Source organism: Astyanax mexicanus, chromosome 11 (genome assembly GCF_023375975.1).
Source record: "Astyanax mexicanus isolate ESR-SI-001 chromosome 11, AstMex3_surface, whole genome shotgun sequence".
Taxonomy (NCBI): domain Eukaryota; kingdom Metazoa; phylum Chordata; class Actinopteri; order Characiformes; family Acestrorhamphidae; genus Astyanax; species Astyanax mexicanus.
Window position 1 is genome coordinate 39,752,267 of NC_064418.1, and position 23,639 is coordinate 39,775,905.

Here is a 23,639-nt window from a genome sequence, read left to right on the forward strand (position 1 = left end):
CTGATGACACGGTTCATAAACCTTGGATCAGTGCAGTGTGACCTAGGCTAGAGGCTGTCTAGAACTACAGTAAAGGTACAACAGTGTCAATAAGCACTATGTTAAGGTTAACTTAAGGTTATGATTGGTCATTGTTTAAATTCTCAGACCTTTACTAGATTTAAACAGAATACTTTCTGCAAATGTTGCACACTGCAGACTGCACTGTTATTATTTCATATTACACACCATTTTCCTATTTTTTATTTTATCTTTGTATATGTGGAATACTAAAGGAACAGATGACAAACTCTGTATGCACTGAATAATCGGGATTACTTATATGGACCAGCTACTTCCCTTCCACCTGTACACATACCATGTAACTTATACTACATAGGCTGTTCACAGGGGTCATCCGGTAGGCATCTAGTGTTTCACTAAATTAAGCCCACAATGCTTCTAGAAGTAGCTTCTAAAAGAAGCTCTCGAAATAGTGAGGTCTGTCCTCCCTATCCCTACTTATATACACTGTGGGCCAAAAACAAAGTCGCCACCTGGATTTAATGAAGTAAATGATGTGGGGTTGATGCTGCAGTTGGTCTGCAGGTCTACGTTCAGCAACAGTATGTGCTGAAAAAATGAGGTCAGCTGACTACCTGAATAAACTGAATATAGACCAGGTTATTCCATCAATGGATTTCTTAATTTTTTCTTCCCTGATGACACGGACATATTCCAAGATGACAGTGGCAGGATTCATGGGGCTGGAATTGTGAAAGGGTGATTCAAGGAGCATGAGATCATCATTTTCACACATGGATTGAGAGAGTTCACCACAGAGTCCAGAACTTAACCTCATTGAGAATCTTTGGGATGTGCTGGATGGAGAAGCTGCTTTGTGCAGCTGTCAGACTCTACCATCATCAATGCTGGATTGAAATAAATCTTATGACATTGCAGAAGCTTATGGAACAAGGCCACAATGAATGCTACATGCGGTCCAATTAAATATTACAGTGTGTGACCTTTTTTTTTGGTGTTTTTTTTTTTTTTTTGCCAGGCAGTGTACTACACCAACAAGCGAACATGATACACACCTGCACTATATCAACATAACTACTCACTAGTATCTCTGAAAGCATAGCCTCACAGCACCATCATTGATGCATGCTTAGTGCCATCTCTGCAAGTTCCACACCTAGCATTTTTTGTGCATGCATTTGTTTTTTTGTTGTTTCAATTGGCCAAATTTAGATTCCAATTTTATTGTAGTTCAATGGCAAGTTCAACTGAATATGACTATTGAATATATTCTGCAAAAAAATGCAACAATTAGAGGAATGCCCTACAGCAGATCTGGATTGCACGACTATGCTTTTCCCACTTAAAGCACAAAGCAGTGCTACAGTGCTCAGCTCAGAATAGACAGTGGCTGACCTGGTCGACCTTGTGGCCTCTTGGTTGTACTTGGCCCACAGTGCCATACTGAGCCATGACCTCTGCCCCGAGGGTCAGAACTTGATCTCATTACATTCATTGGTGGCTGTCACATTACTGCTAAGGAAGTTGCTTACTATAAAGGTCGGATTAATGCACTTTAAGCAAATACTGCAAGGAAAATTCCAGACTGGAACAATTTGGTTCTTCACAATATGTTTTCTTTTCTTGATACACTGTTAAATTGGTTCTGTGAGCTATATCATAGAAGAACTAACCACTTGCGGTTCCATAAAGAAACATAACTCCACTTGTGTTGGTGTGAAGAACCTTAGCATCAAGTAAAGTTCTTCGGAACTGTAACCCCAATCCACAGCTACACGTGTTGAATGGAAATACATCATTGAAGACAGTACCATCCAAAGTGGACAGTGCAGTGGGTGATAATGATAATGTCTGGCATCGTCTGGCTGGATACTGTATGTCCATGGAAATAGACTAGTGACTCATTGCAATGCTCCTTAGCTTCTATTTGACATGATAAAAAAATTATCATATCGTCTCATGAAGTACCATGGTCTGCATGGATTCATCACTGAAAACTGTTGCATTGCACAAGGAATCATTTTAAGCCCCATTATTTTCAAGAGAGCGTAGCACCACTAGTGTGCTTACCGGTGCACCACTTAAGAGCATTTCAGATGTGTTTAAACGCGACGAGCCAAATTCTTTGGCTGAGAGGCATGAGTTAGCTTTGTCTCCATCAGCCTAGGCTTAGTGCCAGCACTTCCCTTTAAAAGGCAGACCTGGAAAAAGTGAGCTTTTTCCTCCACTTTCGCAAGAAAGTCCCCAAGAATAGCAGAGAAACACCAGCTCATAACATAACCAGAGATAACACCCAAGCATAGGAAACTTCACACGCCTGATTAAAATTTAAACCGTGACATTTGCCTCAGTGGGCTCTCATGTTTTATTTGCACCTAAAAACACCCTAATGACTCAATAGTGTCATGTGAAGGGCTGATGTGGTCATTAGCGTCCAGACGCTTCATGACAGCCAGCTTTCACGAATGCAAGGGGACACACCTCTCTGTTGAAAAAGGAAACGCCTTCTATTTCAGCTCGCGTTTTTATCACCTGCTTACGAGCGCCAGTGACCTGCCATGGCTCCCGCATTACGCACCAACATCCTCCCTCCTCCAGTCATCACCCGTATAAATAGCTAACACATGGTAGAGCGCTCTGAGAGGCTGTTATTATTATTTAAGGTTTAAAATACCAAGGAAAAACACAGCTGAGCGGACCCTCCCTACCTGCCGTTAGCGGTCCCGCTCCACAGGCTTCTCTGGGATGAAGAGTTGCAGTTTTCCTGCTGCTCCTGAGCTCCACTAGATGAACATTAGCGAGTTGTGGTGAAGGGGGAGTGGGCTGGGCTCACACTCCTCCTCCTCCTCCTCAATCTACTGCTACTGGACTAATTCTGACCCACTCAAACTAAACTTTGACCAAAAGCTTGTCTGCTTGTCTAAAGGATGGCTTGTCTGTCTCTCCCTAACTATCAGTCTCTCTCTCTCCTTTATCATCTCTCTCTCTGTCTATCTATCTCTCCTTTATTCTCTCTCTCTCTCTCTCTCTCTCTCTCTCCTTTATTCTCTCTCTCGTAAGTCTGCTGAGAGGGTCGTCAATTTATCTTCTCCCAGCTGAGCGACTGTGATGAGCATGGTGACATCACAGGGCTTTTCAGAGCCTGTCCTCACTCTTCTCTCTCTCTCACACTCTCAGGCTCTAAGTGTGACACTTCTCTTAGACACATAATCATGTGTGGACAAATGGGATCCAATTAAATTGCAGATATATATATCTGCAATATATATATATATAAATATAACTACTTTCCTAAATGTCATACAATGTGATTACTAATATGTAATGTTACTGGAATAGGTTGGGTTGAGTTGGGGGGGATTTTTCCACTTTTATGAGTGGAAAGACCTGTATCTTTGCTGTCCAATGAAAACCATGTTTTCACCATTTCCAAAATGGCAAGTTTACAGGAGAAGGAAAGGGAAGTCAAGTAAAAAGTGTTTTTGGAGAACTTCTATTGGGCTATACATCACTAAACTGTGACACAATGTGGAGAAAAGCTGCTGTGTTAAATCATGTAGTAGTAATAGTTAGGAGTACTGTTTTATTGTGATTTTCAAAACAGAATATTTGAGATATATATATATATATATAGGAAGTAGCTTGCAACTCTTATACAGCTATATTAAAAACTCTTAAATACATATAACTTCTGTTTTTATATTGGTTTTATACATTATTTAACTCTCTTTAAAATATAGCTCTAAATGGTGCCGTTTATTACAAAAAAGATGCAGAGCTTTCAGACCTCAACAATGCAAAAAAAACAAAACAAGTTCATATTCAGAAAGTTTTAAGAGTTCAGAAATCAATATTTGGTGGAATAATCCTGGTTTTTAATCACAGTTTTCATGCATCTTGGCATGTTCTCCTCCACTAGTCTTACACACTGATTTTGGATAACTTTATGCCTCTACTCCTGGTGCAAAAATTCAAGCAGTTCAGTTTGGTTTGATGGCTTGAGATCATCCATCTTTCTTTTGATTATATTCCAGAGCTTTTCAATTTGGTAAAATCCAAGGAATTCAGCATTTTTAAGTAGTCTCATTTTTTTTCCAGAGCTGTATACTTGAAGAATATTAAGATTTAATTTTGTTTAGTATAAATTAGTATGCTGTAGTAAATTAGAAATCAACAAAAATGGAGAATTCCTCTGGTAAGCCAAAAAAAGAGTTTCAATAAAAGGCTTTCTGAGCTCCAGCAGCCAACTTTTTACATGCTTTCTGAATTAAGAGAATAAAAACAAAAAGGACAAACCCCAGCAGGCTCCCCACCCCTTTTCCAGCAAGGTGAAGAAAGACAGAACGAGATGGAATGAACAGAAAAAAGACAAAAGGCCAAAAGTTGGAAAGGGCAACCGTGAAAATACTGCTCTGTCAAGAAACAATGTTTTGTATATGAGTAGATGAGTATCTCTGTATTGTTTGGATCAAACAGTAGTTGGAAAGGCATGAAACCGCTTCTGCGCGGCGCACAGCGCGGAGGCAATCGAGCTGCAGAGTAAAATATATTAGACTCGCTTGGATGTTTACAGGACCCTCCGCCCTGCTCGGTACGGAAAAGTTCACCCTGTCCAGCCCTGCTGTAAAAAGCAACAGAAGTTTTCCATGAAGTACGCCGCTCTCGGCGAGAGAACGCGGGGAAAAGAAAACAATTCACAATCGAAAATGACTGAAAGCAAACAGAAGCCATCTACACTGAGGCCACTGTCTATGTGCGTGTGATTTGCGGCTATCTGATTTGAGCGCAGACGAGGTCTGGGTCAGCACATTGCACTGGCCGTTCATCACACCGTTTTCCTCGTGCCTCAGAGTACGGCTATATAAACAGCTGACTGATCAAAAGTACAGAAACAGCTATGAACATATTAACCAAAGAAAAGTCCAGCCAAACTCGAGCATACATTCTTGAAAATGCTTAAAAAGGTGCTTCAATTGGGTCTTTCAACGATGCCAATAAAAGAACGGATGGGCCCAACAAACCAACAGCCATACCAATAATAAGATATTTTATTCTCGACAGAAAGTCCAAAAACTATTTTTTCCAAAGAGTTTCCAAAATTCCAAAGAGGAAAACATCGGAGAATGTCAGAATCCTCTTAAAAAGAAGATCCTTTCCTTTAAAGAACTGTTGGTGTCTAATGTTTTACATTTATAATAGAGATGAAGGTCTTCCAAAGGTCTAAAGATCCTTTCATCAGGTCTTTTTACCATCAGGTCTTTAACTGTCAAAACGATTCTTAATCACTGAGTGTGTTTACATGCACTTAATAAACAGATAACTGCAGAAAATCCGATTTTGTCTCTATTCTAATCAATGTGTTTACATGCACTTGGGTCATCAGATAATGAAAAACATCAGGCAATAATCACTTTATCTTTTTTTTGGTTTCTAACAGTTGACAACGATGCCCTTCTTACAGCTCTTACAGCTTTCCCTTAAAGCTATACTGCTGCAAAGATTTTAGAGCTTTTACAACAATGCATCCAGCAATGTCATATCCGGAGACATTTGTGTGCATGTGCATGCTGAAAAAAAATGAAAGAAATTATAGTAATTGTATACATGTGTGTGGTGAGAAACTGACCCATTTGAGTACTCAGATAACAGCAGAAATCAAATTATGACAGGATAATTAAGTGAATAAAAACGCACTTAATATAATGGTCACGATATCCAGGGTAATGTCAGCATACCACCAAGAAGGACGAACCACATCCAACAGGATTAACTGTGGACGCTGTGAGAGGAAGCTGTCTGAAAGGGATGTTCAGGTGCTAACCCGGATTGTATCCAAAAAACATAAAACCACGGCTGCCCAAATCACGACAGAATTCAATGAGCACCTCAACTCTCCCGTTTCCACCAGAACTGTCCGTCACCACAATAAATTATTGTGGTCTCAAACCAAGTGTTTCAGTTACAAAAATGGTTCTTCAAGGAAGCAAAAAGTGTTTATTCTTTGGCGCCACTCAACAAATCATCTGAAGCCCCTGAAGCATTTTTATAGTGTGGCCTCAGATTAAAGAATAGTGAAGACTGAGATCAGTTTCTCAACTGTAGTCCCATGTGGCACAAAGTGAAAAGCAGGGATGATTCACCTCATTCGAGGCCTGATGGATGATGATGATGATCATGTAATTAAGTCAGGACTGCTTTTGTTGGCCCACAACAAAAAAAAAAAAACATGTAGAGGCCGAGGTTGAGAAACTCTGTGCTAGACTGAATTTGATTTCATAACAGGAGCTTATGAGGATAAAGGTGGAGGATAAAGTGGTGGGGGCCTGGTCACAGGTAGAGCGCCTGATGACTGCTTTATGTAAGAATGAAGCCAGGGCTTGGAGGTAATGATTTCCAGGGGGAGTTCCATGGCATTAAGCTGGATGTTGGTTTAAGAGTGGAAAAGAAGTGTTATTTTTAACATGGTATAAGGAACCCTGACTTCAGTCATAACACTGATTTACAAGCACGGTGGGGGAGCTGGCTGTGCGCGGACGTGGGGTGGGTGGGTGAGATTTACGTTGTTTGTTCCTTATCCGAAACCTCTTAATAGCCAGCGGGCGAAACAGGATCTGCTTTCACATTTCATTGATGTCCACTCGTGGCGAGTCAATAGCTGAACCATTAAAGCACCCTTGATCCCAAACATCAGAGCTCAGGTAGCTCTCAAGGACCCAGACCTGGCTCTCACCCAGACTAGATCAGCACACAGCCTTGTGTTCAGACCACTGAGTGTGTGTGTGTGTTTTTTTTTCTTCAGAAAGTGTAAAGGAAATCTCCATTCTGTCAATATACACACTTACTGGTCACTGTATTAGAAAAATCTAACCTTGTACTGTATGTGTTGTACAAGGTAGTACTGTGTCTACCTTGCTGGTGTATGTAATAAACTGTATCCCCCACAGTCATGAATAATAAATGTTCTTTATCAGTGGTTCCATCATGAAACGCTCTTGAATGGACATTTCGAAAAGTGCATCTCAAAAAGTTCAAAATGATGATTACGGCTTACAGCCAATGAAACCCCCCAAAAAACAGTGTCTAAGAATTTTTTAAATATTATATGAGACCAATTGGTACCTTTAGCAGTGAGGGCAGTGTGCCAGATCCTGCTGGAAAATGAAATCCGCATCTCCATAAAAAAATCTCCCAAAAAATACATGGCTCTCCAAACCATCACTCATTCTGAAAACCTCTGGTCTCTTGATTTCCAAAAGAAATGCTAAATTTACTGATGATCAGTGATGGTTTGGACAGACATGTCATCTGCTGGTGTTGATCCTCTGGGTTATATCAAGTCTGAAATCAGTGCAGTTTTGTTTTCCCAGAAAATCTTACAGCACTTCATGCTTCCCTCTGCTGACAACTTTTATGGAGATGCAGATTTCATTTTCCAGCAGGATTTGGCACACTGCCCACACTGCCAATAGTACCAATTGGTTTTTATTGGTTGTAATCATCACATTTTGAACAGAAATAAAGTCACTTTTCAATGATACTCAATTTTTTTGAGATGCATCTGTATAACCCGTAAAAAGTATAAAAACAACAAGAGAATATGGAAGCAAGGCTAGAAAGGCAACAGGCTAAAAGCTAATGCTAGCCAATGCTAGCATATCCAAAGCTATACTATTCAATAAGACCAACAAACAAATCTGTTATTATTGGATATGACATGCTATGCAGCTGTGGACCAACATGGTGATGTAAACCAAGCAATAAAACATAAAACGTTTCATTTTGATCCAAAATCATACCACAGGTTGGTAAATAGACTTTTGTACTGCATTGCATCTAGGCATTTTTCACTTCACAAAAAAACAGATACTTTATGCACTTACCTTACACTTTATACATCAAAGACGAACTGAAAATATGCAATAAATGCATTATTTTGTATCTTTAAATGAGCAGATATTACAGTAAATGCAATAGGTGTCTTGAACAGTCCTGAAAAAAAAAAAACCCAATGAATTAGCCAAGGACGTAAGGCTAAGGGCAGAAGAGCGTGTGCATGCGTGTGTGTGTGTGTCTGTCAGAAATAGCCTACTACTCTGTAAACAGGGACACATGAGAAACGTATGGATACTCAAGCATTAAAAACAGTGTTCATTGAGAAGCCACAGACGCTGTGCGATCATCTCCTTACCATCCCTGCCATGAAAAGCACAGACAGCCCAGTCTGGAGGACCCCTTCCTTCAGATGATACTCTCAGCTGTTATTACTGGATATTAACTCATGTTGACACCAGCATGGATTACATAAGAAATGCACACTACAATTCATATTTAGAGCTATGTGGGGCAGGAGAGAGAGATATAGTAGTTAGAAGATATGTATTCAAAAGCACTGAAGAAGCTATTACGCAACAGAACCATCACCGGGGAGCAAAAAGACGTTGGGTATCATATAACAGTAAGACCAACCCAGTTACAGCAACAATCATTGGTTGGTAGAACATAATGATTTGAATATAAGAATTTTTACTCATTACGTTCATAACGTCGCTGTCCAATGAAAAACAAGTACCTCCATTTTTGTCGGTTTTTAGTTTACTACATAATTTGTACGCACAACGTGCACCTTACATTACCCAGCTTGATTTAGGGCTTGTAATTGTGTCTTTGGTATCGTGAGGGCACAATAAAAGCCTTACTAAAGCCGTTCTAATTCTCTTAATCAATCAATGGGTGTTTTTTGGGTGTACTGTGTAAAAACCAATCAGAGTCGTTCACTTGTCATTTACTTTAAGAGCCAGGTGAGCTCTGACTTTGGCACGTTTGTATCTTAACAGTGAGGAGCTTTTGGGCATCTCAGCAGAGGATGTGAAGAAGCTGTGAAGGTACGCCAGCAGCTCATTTAAGGGAACAGCAATGTTATGTTGACTGTTGACTGTTGTCAGGGTTTTAATCAATCAGTGGCGCTTTTGTATTTCTCACCTCCAAAATACAGAAACATGCTATTTTAATGGAGCTGGCACAAGGCGTAAAACTATGAGACTGTTGACAGGGTGTAAGATAGCAATGAGCATCTCGGTGCACCTTGCGTATGGTGCACAATACGGCCCTTAATGTTTTAAAATGCACTCTACCAGAAAGATGAAAAGAGCAGAACATAACAGAAAATATTTAACATGTTCATCGAGCTTTACGATAAGCTGGGACATTCACACCTTTACCATTAATAGCAGTATAAACCTTAATTCTTAACATTTCTGCTCAATCGTTGTGAGAAAACCTGTGAGGAACAACCATAAAGTTCTGATATGACTCTGGACCTCTGGAAGGGGCCCAGCTACACTCTTTAGACAGAGCCTACCTCACATTAAGCACTTCTAAAGTGGGCAAACTGCTGTCCATGCAGATGCTGCCTCTTCTTGTTGATCTACCTTCTGTAATAGCAGCTCTTAAGCACATTAAACTTGCATTAAAGACGTTTTGGAGTGTCCACTTTTACAGAAGTGAACGGAGGCGTCGGAGGCTGCTGGGATATGAGAAACATTTGGCCGCAGGACGGTTGAGCCTCGTTCCTCCAGTGGGACTGAATGCTGAATGCGCTGCATCATCAGCTCTGAGAGGGCTCTTTGTCTTTTTAGGACAGGATGAAAAAATGCAAATGGGCATCAGTAAATCTGCACAGTTTCGCATCTTTATTATCCAATGTGCCAAAGGTCAATTGCCACTTTGAGGAGTTTCGTTTGAGAGTGGGCTGACTGCCAAGTTGCCAACTTGAAGACAAGCTGGTGGAGATGTTGTGGAGAACTCCTACTGATTAGCTTTAAAACTTAGATCTTAGTCTTAGATTATAGAGCCCTTGGGTATCATATAAAACTGAAAGACCATTTCAGTTATTCCAGTAATCATTGGTTAGTAGAACATAATAATTTAATATATAAATACTTTTACTCATTTGATAAACATATTTCAAAAAGTTTTAGAAGTTTATATTGTCGCTGTCCAATGAAAAACAAGTATCTCCATTTTTGTCCATTCTTAGTTTACTACATTTTGTACAGAAAACCTGCCTCTTACGCTGTGCCAAAGTTTCTTGATGAATGGGCCAATAGAAATTCTCCAAAATGACCTGAAATTAACTCCTGTTACTTTTTACATTGACTTCTATTGAAACTATAGAAGGTTTTTTTCTCTCTCCTGCCAAGTTGCCAACTAGATCATGACAAGCTGGTGGAGATGTTGTGGAGAACTCCTACTGATTAGCTTTAAAATTTAGATCTTAGACAGATTATAGAGCCCTTGGGTATCATATAACAGTAAGACCATTTCAGTTACTCCAGTAATCATTGGTTAGTTGGTTGGTAGAACATAATAATTTAATATATAAATATTTCTACTCATTTGATAAACATATTTCAAAAAGTTTTAGAAGTTCATAATGCGGCTGTCCAATGAAAAACAAGTATCTCCATTTTTGTCGATTCTTATTTTACTACATAATTTGTACAGACAACGTGCCTCTTACACTGTGCCAAAGTTTCTTGATGAATGGACCAATAGAAATTCTCCAAAATGACCTGAAATTAACTCCTGTAACTTTTTACATTGACTTCCATTGAAAGTTTAGAAGGTTTTTTTTCTCTCTCCTGCCAAGTTGCCAATTACATCATGACAAGCTGGTGGAGATGTCGTGGAGAACTCCTACTACTGATTTGCTTTGAAACTTTTCAAAAACATTTATTTAAATTTTTTTTTATATGTGCCATCTTGTTCCCACAGCTCCTCCAATGTGCTTCAACTTCTCTAATCTAAAGCTCCAAACACCTAATGGCACAATAATAGCAGCTGATGACTCAATCAAACTCAGTCGTGCCAATCAAAAGTCCTTACTGAGTCTAGCAGACTCGATGTTTCGCACACAGCCGTCCACGTGACCGAAGCACGAGGCCGTTCATGGCTAATGTTTCATTAGCGCTGACGTAGCGTCTCAGGAAAAGTAATCAACCTCCACTCCGGGCTGGGAAAAGACGGGATCTGCAGGGAACGGTTCTTTGATCGAAACAGAGCGACTGGAGGCGGTCTGGAAGCGGACTGGAACGTTTGTTCGTCTCGCAGAGTACAGTACAGTACATGGACACACATCTGAGCTCAACACTCCATTAGCCAGTCATCACAATCGACTGAAAGCTGAAAAAAAGAGTTTTATGCTTTAGCTTGAGTTGGTAGTGGCTTAGTGGGCGAGGGTGGTGGTTTTTTAACGTTTCCAGCTGGCCACCAACGTTGATAGATGTAATTTTGTGGTTGAATTGCAATGTAGAGTACCTAAATTCAATGTCAAGAAAACTACTAATGCCAAAAATACTACTACTAATGACCAATAAAACAAAACAAAACAAAAAATGTCTGCTAATGTCTACACAACGTAAAAGCCTAACCTTGTTAGATGTTGCTATGATGTCTAAAGTTGGAGGCTGATGGTTTTTTGATGGATACACTATGTGTCCAAATGGTTGCAGACACCCCTTCTCAATAATGCATTTACTTTATATATTCAGTTGCATCCATTGCTGAAAGAGATGTGAAATACACTTAAAGAGCTTGTTTAGTCTCTATAAATAAGTACTACCAATAAAATTGAATTTAGAAAAGATAAAATGATAATGAACACTTCGGCACAATGCCTGGGATCCCAAGGATGGGAAATGGATAGAAAGCCCATGTATAAATGGGCTGTGGAGCAGTAGAACTATGTTCTCTGGATTGATGGTGCTCCATCTAGTACTTTTTTCAGGGATTTTTATTTAACATTTGAGTTGGAGATAAGGTAGGGTGGTGATCATCCAACATTCCGATCTCACTAATGCACTTGTGCAATCAAATCCTCAAGAAAATGCTCTAAAATCTTTTTGAAAGACTTTTCTTGAGCAGTAGAGACAGTTACTCCAACAAAAGTAGGATAAATGCTTGCATGTCTACTCTCAAACATTTCAGATGGGTCAATTAGCTTCATGATTTAGTTTGAACAAGTGTATTAGAGCAGGCAAAAAACAAAATATTCCTATGATGTCTTTCTTTCTTTCTCATTCTGAAATATGGGTGTACAAATCATCTCATTGGGTGAAGGAAAATCAGTAATGCTTGACAAAATGGGTTTGGAATAGCCAGGTTCACACATAGCCAAAGCACTATATGTTCTACAGCACTGGGAGACCACAGTCAGTGAGTATTTCTGCTTTAACCTGGCAACTTGCACACCAATTGATTTATGGTTGATTCAGAGGTTTAGCAGCTGGTAGAGCACCAAAAATTGTGAACTGCCTGGTGGGCCCAGATGACTGAAACAGTGTTCAGAACCACTGTTCTACAGCACAGTGTTCTGAGAGTCCTGAGGGACCACCAGACAGTTCTTATTTGTTTTAACTTGGAGTACTCCTAGAGTACTTTCATTTAGCTTATTTAAGCATGGATCAGATGTGTTGAGCTGGTAGAGCACCAAATCATGGAATGAGGCAGATCTCTTTGCCTCGGGGTTGGTTATTACCTCATTTGCTTATGTAACCAAATGTGCATTCTCCACTGAAACTTCCCATTCTTTCAAGCTGCAAGAGGGCCATTAATGGATGCAAGTAAAATAACAGGGTTTGCCAAGCTGGCAGAGAATAATGGAAATAGCGATTACTGGGTCACAACCAAAACTACCAGGACAGCAGCAGACTGGTGTGGGAGTGACTCAGTTCAGTTGTTATTTTCTGTCAAGTGATTGAATCCTTTAACGGTTTAATGGTTGAGCAAAAACTCTCAAATGCATTTCTTTATTTAAGTGGAAGTCCATATTATTTGGTTTCTAAACTGAAAGTTTTTTTGAGTGGAAAAGTTAAAATATTTTGTGTTTAATGCTAAGCCTAATGTATTCCTTCTAAAAAATGGGGTGTACAGCCTCTAAAAAAGGAACTGGCTCAGCTTTACTGAATGTGAGTAGATGGTGGAGCAATGGAGACTTCAGAAGTTCTCATTTGCTAATTCACCCCTAGTAAAACCAAAGTGTGTAGTTGGAAGTGGGAAGTTTCTGACTCGGCGCTCTCTCTCTCTTTCTCTGACTAAACATAACCTGGAATCGGATTCATCCGCTCTGAAAGAAGACCCCACCCAGTTTAAAGGCACACTAGGTAGGATAAAGTAAACATTTCATGCTAAACAAGACATATTGACGATGGAGTTTAGACTGGTTGTAATTATTTTCGTGTGCTTTTTACTTTCTGATAGAAAAAGTAGCTAGTTATATTCAGGTGGATTTAGTTTCCACCATTTATGTAGCACATTTTAGTAGTATTAACAGTCTATTGTATGTATGTAAAAAATGATATGTGTATGCTTCTAAACAGGTCTTTATCTAATGCATTTCCATTCACAATGATCATAACTTTGTAAACATATAATCCACAATGTTACGTTGGTATTGTAGATAAAAAGAGCCTAGAGGTGGAGGGGGGAGGTTTTTACGACAGTGCTGTATACATTTATTACACTCTTCAACTGTAGGGGGAGCCCACGAGCAGAAAATCTCAATCCTACCTAGCGAGGCTTTAAAATGATTTTTCCGCATGCTTGGTGCAATTATCCATTCTCACCAGAGAGGGCCCTCAATCCCTCAAATCCCAACATACCGACACCAGCTTTAATAAAACTACTAACTGATGAAATTGTGAAGAACTGTCTGGCTCTGCAGACACAAAAAAGTGGTCTCTACATACCTAAGGGGTCTGCATTCAAAACCAGAAACCAGAGGTCTGTGCATTGTGTTGGTCATAGGAAGGAAAGGCGAAGATAAGGTTGAGCCAAACTTCTGTTTTCAAAGAATTGATTAGTTAAAGAATCCCCTGTGACCTTCTCTATCAGAGCTAATGGGAGAACAGTGGAGGGAGCTGGCGGCTTGGTCTCGTAAACATCAACACCGCCGCCATCTGTCACAGGTCAGCCAGAGCTATTTAGGGTGACTATCTGACCCGTAGTGAGGCATGCATGCAGGTCTGGAGAACGTAAAGGAAATGAGACAATCGTGTCTAATAAAGTCAGAGGGGAGTGCCCACGCTCCCTCACGCGTTACTGATACAGGCTAAAGAGAAGCCCAGGTTGAGGAGAAACGTATGGACAGCAGCTGGTAGAACGTAGAGTGAGCTCAGGGCTCAGGAAAGTGTGGAAGTGTGGAAGCTTCAGGAGGAGTTTAAAAGGCAATTTAAAAAAGTGCTAAAAAGAGCTTGTTTTTTCCAAGCGGGTCCTGGCACACAAAGAAGCCCCTGCCTCTGAGCACCAGAAACTCCATGTCCAGCCACAAAAAAAGCAAGAACACTCGACAAATAAGCCTCTGTTATATAGACAGACGGCAGCTCTGTAGAAGTCCAGCTTTTAGTCTTTTAGAGGTCTTTCATAAGATCAGCACGAGCAAGGAGAGTTACACAACTATCACTGTGCCTGAGTTTGGACTGCAAGCCGTTTAATCCCTTAAGCGCCAAAAGACAACAGAGGATAACGTGATCTCACAGAATAAGAACCAAATCTTCATTTGTGTGTAAACAGCAGTCCAATCCAGTTTGCTATCTGGAATGGAATGTGGAATAAAGTGGAAGCGAAGCCATCAGATCATGGACGATCTGCATTAAAACAGATTTATCATAGATTGGGTACACAGTTGGATGCTAGACAAAGCAAAGAAAATGATGAGTAAATCTATAACGAGAAGTTGACTATGTATGTAGAGTCGCTTGGCTGTTTGCATGGACAATTCTAGCAAGACTCCTCCAGTCACGATCATTTCTATCATTCTACCTACTAAGCTGCACACTGGGGGTGTTGGCCAGTGTTCAACCTCACTTACAAAAAAAAAACACCTCAAACCTCACAGGTAAATGAGCAAGTGATAAATTGACATACTGCTATTCCATAATGTTCCAGTCACCTTTAGCTTTGATTGCAGCATGCATTCACTGGCTTCTGTGATGTCACAAGATTTATTTCAATCCAGTGTTGCTGGATTCATTTTTCGCCAAGATCTTGCAGCAGCATTGATGATGGTAGAGTCTGACCACTGCACAAAGCCTCTCTTCTCCATCCAGCACATCCCAAAGATTCTCAATGAGGTTAAGGTCTGGACTCTTAAGGTCTGTGGTGAACTCTCTCTCAATCCATGTGTGAAAATGATCTCATGCTCCCTGAATCACTCACAATTCAATTCACAATTCCAGCACCATGAATCCTGGCATTATCATCTTGGAATATGCTCGTGCCATCAGGGAATAAAAAATCCATTGATGGAATAGCCTGGTCTATATTCAGTATATTCAGGTAGTCAGCTGACCTCATTCTTTCACCACATAACTTACTGTTGCTGAACCTAAACCTGCAGACCAACTGTAGCAGCAACCCCACATCATTTGCTTAGTTAAATCTATAACATGGGCCACAATGAGAATTGAGTAATGGGATGGGGAGGGAGGGCCACCCTGCTCACTGAGAGATAAAAAACAAATGAATTGAAATGAATTATGCTATGCTGAACTCCCAAGCATGGATGACTGTGGCATCACTGAGGTCATTTGAGGTTATTTGTGCTCATTTGTGGTCAAACATCATCTTCAATGATGATTTTAATGGAGAAAATGATACAGTAGATCCTTTGTTTGGCTAAAAAAAACTATAAAAAGGATGATGTGGAGCTCAAAATATATGCTGTGTGGCTTTTGTCTAATAAAAATGAAGGCAATAAAAGTTTTTTTTTTTTTTCATTTTCTGAAGCTAAACATAACCCATAATTAATTTGATTTAAAAAAACAACTCTACCAAATATGATAGTGTAAAAGTAGCTGCAGATCAGGTCTTGGGTTCGGTCCTAATCCAGGCTCTGCACACGTGTCCAAAAGCCATGAAGGCTTCTTTCACAGCCAACCCTGTGCCCCCATAAAACTGACCGGACCCAGACCACACACGTCAACAAACAGCCTTCAAGGGGTCACGTCCATCGTAGGAAAATGCAAAATGTGCCCCTCTGGTGTTGTGTGTTAACAGGTGGAGACAGTAAAAGTTTGGTACTCTGCTGACAGGCCTGTCTCTTTGCGGGAATGCTGTTAAACGCAGACCCGGAGCCCGTCTGCTCCACACGAGGCCCTCAACAAACCCAACAAACTCAACAAACTCAACAGTGTGCTGAAATGGTTAACAGGCGGTTTACTGCCTCGGCTATTACATATTGTTTGGTATCCATTCAGAAGAACTGAGGACTGGGACTCCATGGATGGATGGATGGATGATGGAGAGCTCCTGCTGCCAGCTGTAAGAGGGGTTAATTGGAGCCAGTTCTGGTGTGGACGTATTTATTTGTGTAAGATCTGCTCTTTCGCACAGCTAAACCACACAGAATTCGGCATGATGGCTCTCCACGCAGTTGAGCGCAGCTGCAATTCAACATGCTGCACAAACACTGCGGTGCCCAGTTGTCCAGAAACCAGTGCGGAGGCTGGGGGGAAGGCTGCGTTTAAAGACGTGTCAAACCGCATTCAATCTAACTAAACTTTACAGCTTCACTGCTGCGGCGCGATGCAGTTAGCGCAGAAATGAGTCGACGATTACGTAATTACACGCCCGAAACTGCAGGCGAAGAAATCCTGGATAAACACACAGAGAACTAAACGCAGCACCTAAAAACTGTCAAATTACAGCTAATCGACACTGGAGTCATTAAGTCTGATTGGGTAACTCTGTGAAAAGTTGTGAATCAACAGAAATAAAAGGCCCTCGTTAAATCAGGTTTCGGCTCTCTGTGAGGCCTGAGAAATACATAAATGCACCAATTATGCACTTCAGTGGGCGGCAACTAAGTGTACAAACTCTCTATGTGTTGAAAACAACAATAAAAAGGCAATAATTTGCTTCTGCATTTGGCCAAAAAAATTACAAAAAAAGAAAAAGACTAGTTTCAAGAAAGTTTGTCAAAATTCAAGACCTTAATCCAATACTTTGCTTCTGCATTTGGAAAAGAAATGGAACAAAAAAAAAAAAAGATCAGTTTAAAGAGAGTCAAAATTCAAAGCCTTAATCCAATACTTTGCTTGTAAAAATGGAAAAGATCAGCTTAAAGAAAGTCAAAATTTAAGGCCTACCTTCAAAATTCAAAGAGAACAGCATCCATTGGTTTATGCACTCTCCACTGTTAGTCACCCTTCAAAACCCAAACCCAGCTTTGGTCGCTCCCTCAGGACCTACAGTAGTTCTCCTCCTGCTCTAATCTGAGCAGCTGAACCCTGTGAAAGTGTGTGTGTGTGTGTGTGGATAAGTGTGTGTGTGTCTGAGTGAGCGAGAAAGAGAGTGAGTGAGTGAGTAGTGAACAGAAGCTGCTATGCTCGGTGTCACTCCCCCTCTAGTGACAGACAACAGAAAGGGTCTTGGTGTCTCTTGGAGAGGCTGGATGAGCTGCCTGTGGCTCTCCCACCGCCCCTGTCAGCGTCTGTCCCGTCCCCATCTCCCAGCCACCGCACTTTTCACACCCAACTATTCGGAAAATGCCACGGCCTGGCCCCGATCCCTGACCAAATATGAGGAGAGCCACAGTAAACAAGACCCCAGTGGTCTTTCCAATAAATGAAGCTGCGAGATTTAGGACTGGACTGCAGGCTGCATCCCTACAATACTGGAGCAAACAATCTTAAAGCTCATTTTTAGCAGGGATTACTTGTTTCTGTCCTCACTTTCAGACTTTTTTTAATTATTAAACACAATAAAAGTCCTTTCATTTTCCCCAAAACTAACAGTGTGCCTTAAAATCTGGTGCACCTTTTCTATGAATTGTACCAGACAGGTTGTAAAGAGCAGTAAAGTCACTCCACTGAAGTGCAGCAGCGATATAAGGAAGAGTTTATTCAGTGAAGTTTCTCCAGCACCAAAGCCGGAGCAGCATTAGCATTAGCCGCTAACCACGCTAAGCGCTAGCCCTTTCGGCGTTCAGAGGTAAGTATATCAGACTGTGTTTACGCTGGGCAAATTGCTAGCTGATAGCGCCCTGGCTTACCAGAACACTCTGGAATCCTGAGTGTAACGCTGTCGGGCGGCATTTACTAGCGCTAAGCGCTGCCAACCACGACTAGCGCTGCTGCTAACCACGCTGTTGAAAACATTGGAAGTAAATGGAAGCACTTTACTCACCCAGATAAACAGTTTTCAGCTGATATATTACAGTATAATTAATACAATACCTATGTTTTGTAATTTACGTTAAAAATTCTATACATTCCAATGATTATTTGTTTCCGTAAGTTATAAATAAAAAATGGCCTTCATTGTGACTTCTAGACTTATTTTGTCCTGTTTTTTTTATTTTTTATTTTTTTTATATATATATAATCTATTTTCTCACTTTTATTAACAGATTTTATTGATTAAAAAATTAATAAATAAAAAAATACACTAGCTGGGACAGGATAATGCATTTTAACTGAAGGTCACACTTGTTAAAGTATAGCTTTGTTCCGTGTGTGTGTGTATCTAAAGTTCAGTGTGTGTGTGTGTGTGTGTGTGTGAGCTCAATGCAGGCTAGCCCTGCAACTAACAGCTGCCCAACACACGTCCTGCATCTGAGCTCACAGCAGAGATAAGACATCTATTACTGAACCATTAACATGTCAGAGCAGATAAAGCATTAACCTGTATTATCTGCTGTTAGATTAAGTTTAAGCCTCTCGTTTGTTAGACTGGTCTTCAGTAGAGGGATTTTCTGGTCTTTTAGTTGAGAGGATCTGAAGTGTTACAGAGAGAAAGTCCATTCTGAGATGGGTTGTTTTATGTATTCAGTACTGTCCTGTTTCAGTCTGCTCTCATTTTCAGTTCATTTGACTGATGAATGTATTATGTTTTGCATTTTGCTTCGAATTTACACTACTTATTTAGTGTTTCTTTAGAATGCACAAAGATTTGGAGCTAGAAATAAAGAGTCATGACCTGTGGAAGTTTTTCAGTTCCTTAGTTATGAAGCTTATGTGTCCCTAAGATCTACTATTCAGTATTTGCACGTAAAATATTGTAAAGCCCCTGTATCTGCTAACATGCGCTCTGCCTGCAAGTGCTTTCCTTGACTGTTATTATATAACTTTTTTTGAACAATATTAGGTAAGACTTTAAAAAAGGCTACCTTTCTAAAGGCTTTATGAATGGTCAAAAATGAGTTTATACATGGTTATTAACTAGGTTGCAAGTACTTTAAACCCCATTAATAAGCAGTTATAAATATATCTATAACACATAAACGCATAAGTACAAAGGGCAACAGTGAGCTAAAATGTTTCAAATGTGGTTCCACACTTGTTTATACTTTCAAACTTCAGATTTTTCTAAATACTTTAATTAAATAGCTACGTTGATTTATATGACTAAGCAAACAATGAATCACTGTTGCCTTTTCAATTGACGTGTTGTAACTGCTTATCAATGGTTTTTATAGCATTTGTAATCTAATAAATAATACATAATAATTAATAAGTAAATGCATTTATAAACCATGTATAAACCCTTTATAGGGGTAGTCTTATTTTAAAGTGGTACCTAATATTATGACATATTGTATTTACAATATATTGTAATTTTAATTACATGTGTTAGTTATAGTAGCATTTGCATTATATTTATGCAAATAATTTTTTATCATTATTTCAGCAGTTATAGTCAGTTAAGCTTCCTTTTAGGTTCATTTTTGTATTCATGTATCTGTCTCCAAATGTAAAAAAAAATATTGATTTAATATTAAATGTTCATTTTATTTATTATTTATTTAGTTCATGTTATATATATATATATATATATATATATATATACTTTTAGATTTTTATTGTTTTTGTAGATAGTAGACAGTTGTAGATAGCACCACTACCTGCCAGTAGGAGACTGGGGTTCAATTCCCACTCTGGGTGACTGTACTGTGCTACACCAATAAAAGTCCTTGGGCAAAACTTTATTGTTCCAACTTTGTAATAGGAATAACCTTGTAAGTCCCTTTGGATAAGAGCTAAATACCATAAATGTAAATTTAAAGTAATTTTTTCCCTTTTTTTTCTCTTTTACTAACTAAATATTTTAGACCAAAAAAAGAAAATGTAATAGAAAAAAAATGAATCTGTCTTACACGTGTGCATCACCTATAACAATAAAAGTTCTATTCAGAGTTACTATATTCAGCCTCTTCAACAATACCCACGCTATCATCATCCTCACCAGTCAGACAGCTCTCTGTTTTTCTCAGTGTACTGCATATACTGTAGATTAACATATACTGCCTGGATGTTTGTTAACTGACGTTAACTCTGGTGCTGAGTAATGACTTTATACAGACAGAGAAGTCTCAGAAAACTCTCCTCTCCTGCAGACGTCTGTCCTGCAGTCCTGGCAGAATGAAGTCATGAGCCTGCGCACATAAAAAAGAAGCCTGACGTCCTGCAGCTTATCTCCTCCGCAGATTGCCTTCCCTGGCTCCCACTGCTCAATGGGACTTTGTCCATGTGTGACAGGAATCCGAATTCACATGCAAATGTGCTCTTTCTTTTCTACATCACGGCCCGTCTGCCTGCGGACCGCAAGATGCAGAATGTTCTCACATGTTCTGCTCCATCTGGCTCAGTGTCAGCAGCTCACAGGGGGGGGAGGAGGGAGGGGGTTGTTAGTAAAAGACCAGGGTACTTGGCCTCTTGACCAACAGCTCCAGCCAACCGGAGAGATGGATAGGCAGATTGGTTTACATCGTCGTTTGAAAGGCGGCAGCCAAAAGATCAGCAGCCCCCTATTTCTGCCTGGCCTATTTAGAGTGGAGACTGTTTGAGAGGGACGGATGCTTTATCACTGGACTGATACCTCAGACGGCTTGGTTGGAGAGAGAACAGAGGAGAGGGAATGTGGGGTCTGAACAGAGCGTTTAACATTTTAAACACAGAGGAAAACAGATAAATACAGATGCGTATAATTCCTGCTTATCTTCTGCTTTCGAGAAAGCATGTCTTGTACCATAAAAACAGCTCTGGAAAAAAAAAATAAGAGACCACTTAATGATGATCTTTTTACCGGTAACACTTTCTACACACTAAGAAAAATAAGTACAGATTTGCACTTAAAAGAGTACAAAGCTTGTCACTGGGGCTGCACCTTATACAGGGCCATCTTAAAAAAATGGAATATCTTTCAAAAGTTACTTTATTTTAGTAATTTAGATGATTATGGCTTACAGCCAATGAAACCCAAAAAGCAGTGTATCAGAAAATTAGAATATTATATAAAGACCAGTTGGTACTTTCTGCAGTGTGGGCAGTGTGCCAAGTCCTGCTGGAAAATGAAATCTGCATCTCCATGAAAGTTGTCAGCAGAGGGAAGCATGAAGTGCTGTAAGATTTTGCAGGAAAACACTGCACTGACTTTAGACTTGGTATAAAACAGTGGATCAACAGCAGCAGAAAACATGTCTCTCTAAACCATCACTGATCATCAGTAAATTTCACATTTTATTTGGAAATCAAGGGAGCAGAGTCCGGAGGAAGAGTGGAGAGACACACAGTCCAAACTGCTTGAGGTCTAGTGTGAAGTTTTCACAATCAGTGATGGTTTGGAGAGACATGTCTCAACATCTGCTGGTGTTGATCCACTGTGTTTTATTATCAAGTCTACAGTCAGTGCAGTGTTTTCCCACAAAATCTTACAGCACTTCATGCTTCCTTCTACTGACAGCTTTTATGGAGATTGGGATGGGATTTCATTTTCCAGCAGGACTTGGCACACTGCCCACACTGCCAAAAGTATCAATTGGTCTTATATAATATTCAGATTTTCTGAGACAGTGGGTTTTTGGGTTTTCATTGGCTGTAAGCCATAATCATCAACAATAAAAGAAATAAAAGCTTAAAATAGATCACTCTGTGTTTAATACATCTATATAATATATGAGTTTCACATTTTGAACTGAATTACTGATATAAAGTAACCTTTTTTGAGGTACAAAAAAGTACCTTTTAGGAAAATTCCTTTTTTGTACCCATGCTTTTTTGTGATAGTAAAGATTATAAAGGTATTAAACATTATCATCAACTGAAAATGTGTCAAGAACTTGATGATCCAAATTTGTCTGGCTTTCAAATAAAAATGTGCAACTTAACTTTAACTCTTAACTTCTGAACTTTATAAATATAACTTGTTTTCTTTGCATTATTTGAGGTTATGCAAGGTTATTATATTGAGATATATTAAATATATATTATATTTGAGGTTATTATATTGAGCTCTGCATCTTTTTTCGTTGTTATTTCAGCCATTTCTCATTTTCTGCAAATAAATGCTTTAAATGACAATATTTCTATTTGGAATTTGGAGAAATGTTGTCTGTAGTTTATAAAATAAAACACAACTCAAATCATTTTACTCAAACATATAAATAACCTATAAATAGCAAAATCAGAGAAACTGAGGCAGAAACTGAAGTGGTCTCTTATGTTTTTCCAGAGCTTCCAAAAATAACAAGGCATTCCTCATGGATATTTTCTTAAATAACTACATAAAACAGTAAATCAGAATCCTGTACAATGTACAATTGTAATTGTTTTGTAATTGACGATAACAACACTGTATATAGCACTGGTCAAACACTGACTGTATCATCACAGTAGGAATTACAGAGGTGGCCAAAACCTCCAGTGTTCCACATGTGGCTTGTGCAATCAGCAGAGCTGCAGAAGAGGCTGGGAGGGCTGGGTGGCCGGCCGTGCTGTGGTCAGGTGTCCTCAAGTGAATGCACACCGAGGTATTTACTCCCCAGCCCACAGATTCCTCAGCACACACCATCTCCACAATTACACCCATATGACCAGCAGGAGGAAGAGCATGACAGTGTCTGTTTAGTATCTGATACGCATGCTTCTACGCTTCAAATTATAGCTCAGGATTCAGAGAGCAACACGCTGATCTGGCTCCAGGAGAAACCACCCCTGTTGAGGTACATTGCTGGAATTGTTCAATTACGAGAACACAAATACAGCTGATAGAAAGAGGAAGTGAACTGCCTTTAGTTAGTAGATTAGTAACTATTCAGTTAGCATAATGCTAATCATATGCTTCTTAGGGTGTATTCACACTAGGCAATTCATGTTGTGTCCGGTTACCTCTCAAAGCACGGCTTGATAGTCTACAAACAAACATGGCGGTGTTATGCCAAATTCAGCACCACCGTCAGGGAAAGCACCCCCTCTCAGGAGAATGCAGTATGTATTTTTAAGTAAGTTAAAGTATATCACCACCGCTTTTGTCAAGAAGATGTGTTTCTGAGAGAGGGTGCTTTTCATGGTGGGGTTGTTGAATTCAGCACAACACCAGCAAGCCCATTGAGCAGTGAGTAATGACGTCAGCATGCTCGGGTACGGATTGTTTAAACTCAGTTTGAGTGCAGTTAAAGTATATAACCGCCAGTTTTGTCAAGATGTGTTTCTAAGAGAGGGTGCTTTTAATGGCGGGGTTTGTTGAATTTGGCACAACACCGGCAAGCCCACTGAGCAGTGAGTAATGACGTCAGCATGCTCGGGTACGGATTGTTTAAACTCAGTGTGAGTGCAGGCCAG

General features: G+C 39.8%; 1 protein-coding gene across 11 annotated transcripts in view; it reads right to left on the bottom strand.

The window, feature by feature from the left end:
• Positions 1 to 23,639, bottom strand: part of tns1b (tensin 1b) — a 358,347-nt gene that overhangs the window by 45,470 nt on the left and 289,238 nt on the right. The gene's annotated exons all lie outside the window — the stretch shown is intronic.